This window comes from Anolis carolinensis, chromosome 5, assembly GCF_035594765.1.
Source record: "Anolis carolinensis isolate JA03-04 chromosome 5, rAnoCar3.1.pri, whole genome shotgun sequence".
In the NCBI taxonomy this organism is placed as follows: domain Eukaryota; kingdom Metazoa; phylum Chordata; class Lepidosauria; order Squamata; family Dactyloidae; genus Anolis; species Anolis carolinensis.
The window spans coordinates 39,776,521-39,786,791 of NC_085845.1; the positions used below are offsets into that span (position 1 = coordinate 39,776,521).

Sequence of the window (10,271 nt, forward strand, 5' to 3'; positions counted from 1 at the left end):
CTTTGCTGGGAATGTCCAAAATTTACCTTTCAGTAAATGGCTAGTCAGGAAGCCACACAAAAGTTTGGACAGTCCTAGGTGTCAGATGATTAAGCCAAAAAGAACCCTGTAAGAGTTTGTATCAAAGGTTTTTAAGATCTAGTCTGAGGTTGCTGTGGTTTTAGCTTTGAATACATTTTTAATCAGTTTTAAGGATTTTAATTGTTAATTTTTAATTAATATCATTGGTATTTAATTCTATTTTAATGGTTGTATATTTTTGTATGAATTGTATTGAAATGCTTTTAATGTAAGCTGCTTTGAGTTTCTTTTTTGGAGAGAATAATAATAATAATAATAATAATAATAATAATAATAATAATAATAATAAATCAAGGTAGACATCTGGTCTTAGCTGGGCCTGCATTAGGTTCCTCTTTCCTGCTCCAAACAAATAGAACATAGGCTAAATAAAGTGACCCTTATTTCAACCAATTGTTTGTGTATGGACTCATTATTTCATGGTTGATTATCATATACATTTAGGATTTCCAAAGAAACAACCTTTCAAAACTCTGGTCTTCTCAAGGAGACCTGGGTAATGTCTCCCACATGCTTTGTCAGTTGATTGTTGTGTAATTTGCATTGTTGTTCTTTATATGCTATTATAATTCATGTTTTCAATTGTCTATACTGCATTTAGTGGTGGTACATTGCATCTTGCTGTTTAAACTTTTTACGTTGCCATGGAAATATTTATATTAACATGGATCCTGATATGGCATCAGTAAATGGAAAGAGATCTTTCATTCATGAAACAGAATGAATGAAAGGCTTAACATATTTCATTAACCATTTGTGAGCTCAAAATTCTAATAAGTTTTAATTAATGTTGAATGGACAGGATTTCAATTGTATAGTTTAATCATTCATGGAAACATAATAAACAAATTGGCTGGAAGAGCAAATGACATATAACACTTGGCTAACTCTTTTGCCTGCAAGCAGTGTGTTTTGTTGTTGCTTCCTCCAAAAGTTCTGTTTGGGGAATTTGACTTTCCTACATCAACATAGCAGTTTCTAGATACATATAAATTACAATCTGTTTGCTAACTGGAGATTGTGGCATTTATAGTGGAACACATCTGGAAAGTATAATGTTGGACAGGCTGTCTTAATCCATGTTTTTTAGCAGCATGTACTATTATGTTTTGTCTCTAATCTGCTGTATCATTTTTTTTTCTCTTCTCGCATTCATCCCCAATAGCATGTGTTGTTCACTCGCCTTTCAAACATTATGGATATTTTCAGAGAGACTGGCACAGAATTTGAGCAGTTCCTCACAGAATGCCTCTAAAGAAAAGAAAAGGAGCACAATTCCCCTTGATTATATTACTTTTGAAAGGTAATTCAGTTATGCTTTCATCATCCCCCTCCCAACAGGTAACACATTAATGAAGACCATGCTCCTTTAATTAGTTCGTTTTTGTTAGTTGATCCAGAAAAAGAGGAAAAGAATGGGGAGAAGATTTTCCACTCACTTTCATTGCCGAATGTGGTTGGCCTCCAAACATTTTAGATCTGGTTTCCAGACAGATGCGATTGCACAGGTATATTTACATCTTTTTCTTGTACCAGCAGAAACATCTCTTGACTACATCTATATTGTAGATTCACATTTCCTTGCAAGAGCACTGAATATAAAATATATTAAACTATTGAATTATATGCATATTTAAAATAAAGTAGCATTTATTTGTTGTTGCCATCATAATATTTATGAATTGCATTTAACTGTAGTCAAAGATTTTCTATAAACTGAAATGGATTTTCTGACATAATGCTGTATTAACAGTTTGCATTACTTTTTTGCAATTGAGTTCTAGGCTACTACCTAAACTGTAGAATCAATACAGTTTAACCATATTTTAACTTCCATGCCTCAATGCTATGAAATCATATGAGTTGTTTTATGGAGTCTTTTGGGATGCTAGGTGACTCAAGCAAGCAAGGCACAAAAGGTGCGACAGCGGACCAGGCACCACTGGGCTATGGTTGTGTTGGGCCTTGCAGGACAGGGAGATGCCCCCGCAGGCACTGCTAATTTGGATTTATTGGGCTGCAATGGTTCAGGGTTGGCACGGGGGGGGGGGTCCTCCCTTTTGTGGCATGTGGCATGGGCCCTGGATCCAGTTTGCGTACCTCCCCCCTTTATTGGGGGAGTGTTCTCATGGCATAGGGGTGCGGCAGTACCGGTGTCCCAGACCGGACCCCTACTGTTTTGAAGAGGCATCAGTCAGCACCGGGCTGTCCAATTCTTGATCAGGGCGCATGCACAGCTGCCAACTCTGTTTCTCATTGTAACCAATAAACAAGTTGTGGCCTTTGGTTATCCCAAACCTATTGTATTAGTCTTTCCTTGTGTGTTCCTGGCGGGGGGAGGTTGGTCACCACTGCCCACACAATGGAGTCTTTAGCTTTCTCCACCTAAGAGTGCTGGTGTCTGACCAAACTACAAATCCCATGATTCCATATCATTGAGCTATGGTAGTTAAAGTGGTCTCATACCGCACTAATTCTTCAATGTAGATACACCCAATGCTAGTCTAATTGAATTCAACAGAATACAAGCTGTGTGTATATTGGTGCTATTGCTACAACATCTCCATGCAAGAGCAAAGAGTCCCAAGTTGCTAGTGTAATGGACCATTGCATGAATATTTGCCACTATACCCACAGGGAAGAATCACTCATGTGTTTTACAAAGTGTTTAGCCTTCTCTACCTAAAAGTGCTGGTGCCTGACCAAACTACAAATCTTTGCAAATGTAACCGAACCAAAAATGGCATATAATATGTGGCTGGAGTGCAACTCCCATAAATTCTAGCTACATAAGCAATGCAGAATGATAATGGAAGTTGTAGCTAAACAATACCTTGTGGGGGAAAACCTATTCTGTTATGATTGAGCCTCATGGCTCTGTTACTGACAGACGTGGGCGTAAGACTCCTCGAGAGTCAGATACTCTCGAGGAGCGAGAAAGAAAAAGACTGCGAGACATTTTTGCAGCACCGTCTGACGAAGAGTCTTTTGAGGGGTTTACGGAGAGAATGGAGGAGGGGCTGGTTAGCTCGGAGGAGGATGAGATGGATTGGACTCGGGTAAGGGAGGAATTGGGTGCCACTGGTCATGATGGGATAGAAGATGAATGGGGACTTTCAGGATTAGACCCATGGCTTAGCTGGAGGGATGGGACGGGATCCACAGCTGGAGATGCTGTGGGGCGTAGTCAGAGGTGTTCCAGCTCTGATGAGGAAAGTGATGAGGAAACGCCCGGGTTAAGGAGGACAGCTGACAGTGATGAGGATTTGTAACTGGCATAAAATGGGGCTTGGGAGCAATTGCAAATTGCGTTGGGCAAGGTAATCTGGACGAACGCTTGGGATCTGTGTGGGACGCTTTCCTGAAGACTGGTGTTTTTTCCTGTGCTGAGACGTAAGTTGTTTTGGAATTCAGGGTCAGACGGCGGGAGGAATTGTGTGGGCATTTGTTTGTGCAAACCTGTGCTTACTCTTATTAGCTTGACCTTCCGTCGTCTTCTTGACGGACGCCATCTCCTGCTTTGAAAACTCGGATTGAACTGACCACGGCTTGTCTTCCCCCTTCTGGACTTGGAAACTACAACGTCTACTTCTGGCTTTGAACCACGGAAAGGAACTGGGTCTACTCTTCTGCTACAATCCTTGGCTGATCTGTTCGTGTTGGGAATCCTGTCTGCTGTGTGTGTGTGGGAGCGACGCAAGTTCCTCTAAGCACAGTGTTGGCAGCAGAGAGGAATCTGCTGCCAATTAGTTGCATTCTTTTGTATCTTTTGTTCCTCGGCTTTTGTTTTGTTTACCCTCAGGCTGAAGCAAGCAGTTTGTTTTTACCCGGATTAAACTTCGGTTTAATCCGGTTTATCTTTTGTACGTTTTTTTCCTTGTCCCTTTTTTTGCTCCTAAAGGCTAAAATTGCCTGGCCCTTGTGTTTTACGGGCATTTTTGAGTTCTGTAATTAAATAAACTCTGTTATCTTGAACCTTGTGGCGTTCTGTCCTTGACATATTCCCCGCCACTACAATGTCATGTATATGGGTAGTCAACATGGCTGAAATATAATTTCCAATAAAATAAAGTCTATTAAACCAAAATTGTCTAACCATATAAATTGAATAATCCAGCAATTAAAATCTAATCACTGAGATTTTGTGGGTTTCTCCCCTCTGTTTTCGCCTTACTGCAGTAAAACAATAAAGTCTCATAGACTCCCTGACCTTTCCCCAGATAAGGACATCCCGTGTCTAAATTTGAGCAGCTATTCTTATTGTCGTTTCTGATCAGCTTTTGAAGAGCCTCTGCATTCCATAAGAATCAACGGTAAAATGTTAAGTGCTCAGTCATTAAAAAATCATTTGATATTCATTGAAACACTATTAATCATCACACATTCATTTGGCATTCATGGGGCTGTCACATGGACTACTCTCAGAGTTCAGTTATAATATGTATTAGCTAATGAGCATATAAAGCATTCCTGAATCAACATAGCTGCACAATATTATCCTTACTTGCATTATTCATGGGCAGTAGATTTAGGAAGTGGGTGGTAGTAGCCAAGGCATACATTTGACTTTTAAAGCCCAAGCAGCTGCTATCAATATATTTACTTATGAAAGTCCAACAATTTGCATATTAGGTTACAGCTGCCCTGTATGCCTGGAACCTTGCCATTTCATTGTGTATCTATTGTTGGTATTGAAGCAGAGTGTCCAAATTCTGCAGAAGTCTTTAGATCTGTGAGTGTCTCTTTGTGGGCAGACTGCTGTACATCATCATAATACTGACACAATTTGCTCCCTGAGCAAGAGGTGTTCCCTTTCACATCACTAAAGAAATCTTTCAATATTTATGAATGCAGCAATCTGCCATAATTGTGAAGAGGTATGTTTGTGTGGTGAGGTTTTCCTTTCTGTCTTTCGCTATCATAAAAGAAGCCTGCTATCCTTTGTTATAGAAAGCTTATTCAGAATTCAAGCACATGACCCTTCATACTTGGATGAATCAAATGGAATGTTTACTGGTGACCTTTAGATGCTGCCATTAATCCTTCATCTATGAAAGCTACTATCATTTCGTCAACACCTTCCATAACAATTTACTTGGTATCATGTTTGCCTCAAAACCTAGCCAGTGGGAAAAAGGAAAAACGCAGTACAGGTGGACTAATTCAATAAAGGAAGTCATGACTCTGAGTTTGCACAGCATGACAAGAGCTGTTCTCATTCGTAGTCTGTCCATAAGTCAAAGTGAATTTAATGCAAATAACACCAAATAGCCATAACCCAGTTAAGCGATCAACTAATTTCAAGTGGCTCATACAGCTTGATTGTTGACTTCTCTTCCTCATGCCCACATCCATTTAGTGAGATTCATATGGCTCTTGTCTAGGTTGTTTGAGGAGGATGTATGTGGCCACCTCAGGGGTCAGTATGAAACATTTGGTTCACATTATGTGAATTCATGAAATTTTAATTTTCCAAATATAATTTGTCATTCTAGTTTCCAAGAAACTGAATTCAATTGGCCTTTGAAATTCAAGTATATAATTCCAAGGCTTGCCATGCAGTTTGTAAAGAAATCTCACACAAGTATCTGCCTCGGAGTGTGGTGAAAGCTTTTTCTTGGAGGCTTTTCAACAGAGGTTGGGTGGCCATCTGTCAGGAGTACTTTGATTGTACTTTTCCTGCATAGCAGGGGGTTGGACTAGATGGCCCATGTCATCTATTATTCTATGATTCTATGAGTGCACACAGTGCTATGTTCTTTGAGAAACTGCTTGAAAAATGTGTATGCTGAACAAGACATACTATCTATATATATAAAAGAGTGATGGCATCACGGCGATTCACAAAACAACAAAAGTACAGGCCCCCCAACCTCAAAATTTGGCAACACAACCCATCATCCACGCCTCAAGGTTGATACAACAAAAAGAAAAGAAAAATAAAGTCTTAATTAGAGGGAGAGCAATAATTTTTTTTATCCAATTGCTGCCAGTTTAGAGGGCTAATCTCTGCCCACTTGGTTGCCTAGCAACCAAGGGACAGCCAGGTTTCAGTTAGGGGACAGGCAGATTTAGGCCTCACTTAGACTTCTTCCACAGATTATCTAATTTGCACTGGATTATATGGCAGTGTAGACTCAAGGCCCTTCAACACAGCTATATAACCCATTTATAATCTTATATTATCTGCTTTGCACTGGATTATCTTGACTCCACACTACCATATAATCCACTTCAGTGTGCATTTTATACAGCTGTGAAGAAGGAGCCTCATATAATCCAGTTCTGAGCAGATAATATAAGATTAGAAATATACAGTAGAGTCTCACTTATCCAACGTAAACAGGCTGGCAGGATAAGTGAATATGTTGGATAATAAGAAGGGATTCAGGAAAAGCCAATTAAACATCAAATTAGGTAATCGTTATACAAATTAAGCACCAAAACATCATATTATACAACAAATTTGACAGAAAAAGTAGTTCCATGCGCAGTAATGCTATGTAGTATTTACAGTAGAGTCTCACTTATCCAACACTCGCTTATCCAACGTTCTGGATTATCCAACGCATTTTTGTAGTCAATGCTTTCAATATATCGTGATATTTTGGTGCCAAATTCATAAATACAGTAATTACTATATAGCATTACTGTGTACTGAACTACTTTTTCTGACAAATTTGTTGTCTAACATGATGTTTTGGTGCTTAATTTGTAAAATCATAACTTAATTTGATGTTTAATAGGGTTATCCTTAATTCCTCATTATCCAACATATTCGCTTATCCAACGTTCTGCCGGCCCGTTTATGTTGGATAAGTGAGACTCTACTGTACTGTATTTACAAATTTACCACTGAAATATCACAATGAATTTAAAACACTGACTACAAAAACATTGATTATGAAAAGGCAGACTGCGTTGGATAATCCAGAACATTGTATAAGCGAATGTTGGATAAGTGAGATTCTTCTTTAATATGAAATAATTCCTGGGATAGAATAATGCAGAACAATATAATCTCTAAAACCAGGACAGTAAGTAAACAGGTGAATTCCACACAGGAAACAATCAGGGCCAGCTAACACCTCCCAACAAAGTATTCCCATCATCAAAATCTGGCAAATCCTGTTTTCTCAGGGCCACAGACAGTAGAAGCACATAAAATATCGCAAACAACACCACTCTGAAAACAAGGGAATTCCAGACAGGAAACAATCAGGCCAGCTAACACCTCCCAACAAAAAATTCACTCAGGGAGGAAACAGCCAGGCTTTAAAGCTGCAAGGCCATTACATCCTAATCATTTTTCCTAATTGCAGCATTCATACCTGCCTCCAACAAACAAAAAAAAACCAATCAGAAATATTGTATATTCACAACCTTTAGGAAATAATATCCCCTGATGGCGCAGCGTGTTAAAGCGCTGAGCTGCTGAACTTCTGGACCGAAAGGCCACAGGTTTGAATTGGGGGAGCGGAGAGAGCCTTCACTGTTAGCCCCAGCTTCTGCCAACCCAGAAGTTCAAAAACATGCAAATGTGAGTGCATCAATAGGTACTGCTCCGGCGGGAAGGTAACGCTGCTCCATGTAGTCATCCCACATGACCTTGGAGGAGTCTACGGACAACGCCGGCTCTTCGGCTTAGAAATGGAGATGAGCACCAACCTCCAGAGTAAGACACGACTGGACTTAATGTCTGGGGAAAACCTTTACCCTTGACCTTAACTACCACCAATTCCTCAATACTTTATTTCCCATACCACCATACTTCGCCACAGCAACGCGTGGCCAGGCACAGCTAGTATATATATATATATATATATATATATATATAGAGAGAGAGAGAGAGAGAGAGAGAGAGAGAGAGAGAGAGAGAGAGTTATTTTTTAAAAAAATATAGATACAATATGCATAAATTTTCATAAGGACATACATCACCAGTTTTGATAGTTCCATAATCAATAACTGAAAGAATAGCAAGGACATCAACAAAGCAAAACCTGAAATAAATCAGCCTGGAATAGTAGTACAGACAGCAGAGGGAACCATCAGAAGATAAAAGGAATTAAATGAGGGAAGACTTTTCACACCTAACTTATTGCCATGTAAAAATTCCTCAGATTTTAGGTTAAACAACATTTGAATTTTACCACAATCAGAATTATGGAAGCTTGATGCATTGATGCAATAAAGCCAGATATTCAAATCTGAAATAATTTCAATCACTGCCTCCTTTAAAAAATGGGCTGATGGCAGTTCCTTTCAGCTATGCCTATCACTAAACTTGCAAATATGATGAATCTCATTTTAGCAAATATAGCAGTATAGCTGGAGCCTGGGTTGAATTTTTAATGGGAAACCTGCTTAACCTATACAAAAGATTCAGTCTGCCTACTCAAAATAGACATGACTTAAAAGAACTTGCATTTGGCATCAAGAAACCACAACCACCTTTCTTGAAAAACCCCACAAAAAGCAATACCATCTTTCTAGCCCTTTCAAGATTGCTGTTAGTATGGTATCTGTGCTACATTAAATCCATTTTTAAGCCTTTGAAATAACAATCTGACAGAATATTGTACATTGGTTATTAAAGATAAAACCTTAGAAAGGAGACTTTGGAAATATTTATTATTGCTTTGAAAATACACATGCATGGAGGCAAAGGGTAAAAGTCTAATTAAAGCATGCAAGCTTATCTGTGAGACCTGGACATGCTTATTTTCTTGTCTGATTTTAAGCATCACAAAAGCAATAGGAACTGATCCTCTTCCCTTTCTTGTTCACAGGCAGCATTTTGTGTTGCTGAAAGTTTGTTTGAAGATGATTTGATCTCAAAACAAAAGTGTAACAGAAGAAAATGAAAGAATCAAAAAAGAATAGTCACATAGCTACATGATTACTTACTTTTTTGCATATACTCTCTCACACACATACACAACAATGTTATCTGAGTTTTCTTAGAGCTGAAGAAAGCTTTCTGTCTTCCAGTTCCTGCCACCCTAAATTTATTTCTGGACATCTCTTCATACCTCAAATGTATCTCTTTCTTTTTGTCAGTTACTTTACATGTAGTTGAGACACATAGAAAGAAAATTGTAAAAACAAGGTGAGTAGAAAAGCTAACAATTCATCCACCATTCCCCCATCCACTTTGGTCATTCTGGCACCCGGATAAAGCTGTAATGTGCCGACCTGGCTGATTGGGGAGATTACGTTGTTGCAAAGAATAGACAAAAGGTTCTCATCAGAGTTATCTTTCTCTGTTTTCTCAACACCTAGCTCTGGATTATCATTTTTGTTCTCTTTTGCAATGGGAGAATTTCAAAAATAGGAGGCTAGCACTGGGACAGTGGGTGATTCTAAACTAACACATTAACATAGGGCTGATCCAGTATGTTGTACATGGAACAGCTCTGGGATAGCATTCACAGCCCCCTCACCCAGCTGCTGTGGAGGTGGGAGAAAGTCCCAACTGCCTAGCAGAACTAAACTTGATTTGATGCTTCTGAATAACCATTTTGACCCTCTTCTCCCATTTTCCATGTTGCAGCAGATCCAGGAATGGCTGACCGGCTGACCCATGTCATGCCTGGAGATCATCACAACACAGGGAACAGGAGGGGATAGTAAGAGTGCCATTCAAACCCAGGACTGCCATGTAAACAGGGAACTGAATCAAATGTTTGCATAGAACCAAAGTCATTGTTTGGTCTAAATGCTGGGCCAGAATTCAGAGTGTCATGCAACTTTGGTTCACACAAGTAGATGTAGCCTTGCCTGTGTTGTCCCAATCAGATTCATATGGTCACCGCAGAGCTGACCCAGGGCTTCTTCACAGGAAGTGGTCAGTGTATATTTACCCAATGACTGGTTGGATACCAACATTTTGACCTGGGGCTCAGTCCCTGAGTCAAACTGTGGCAGTTTGTATTCTGCAAGACACAAGGACATGTGTAAATAGTCCTGTTAGTCATAACCAGATACTGAATGTCCATGGGAGCAACATCCTGCAAGAACATCTACCATCTTGCTTTTTGCCTTTTACTATGGTCTACCAATTCTCTAATGCCTACAATCTTCACTAAACAAAAACGTATGCACTAAGTCAAGGCAAATTCTAGGTACTTTATAAATTAAAAAGATGGAGCATAAGTTGAATATTATTTCTTCCTATATAACTATTT

The 10,271-nt window shown here is 39.2% G+C and overlaps 1 long non-coding RNA gene across 1 annotated transcript; it reads left to right on the forward strand.

Annotated features, from left to right (window-relative positions):
• Positions 1–1,043: 1,043 nt before the first annotated feature.
• On the forward strand, positions 1,044–4,056 carry LOC134299114 (uncharacterized). Its single transcript, XR_010006248.1, has 3 exons — positions 1,044–1,384; positions 1,473–1,589; positions 3,560–4,056. It is a non-coding gene; the product is annotated as an uncharacterized LOC134299114 (long non-coding RNA).
• Positions 4,057–10,271: the final 6,215 nt, after the last annotated feature.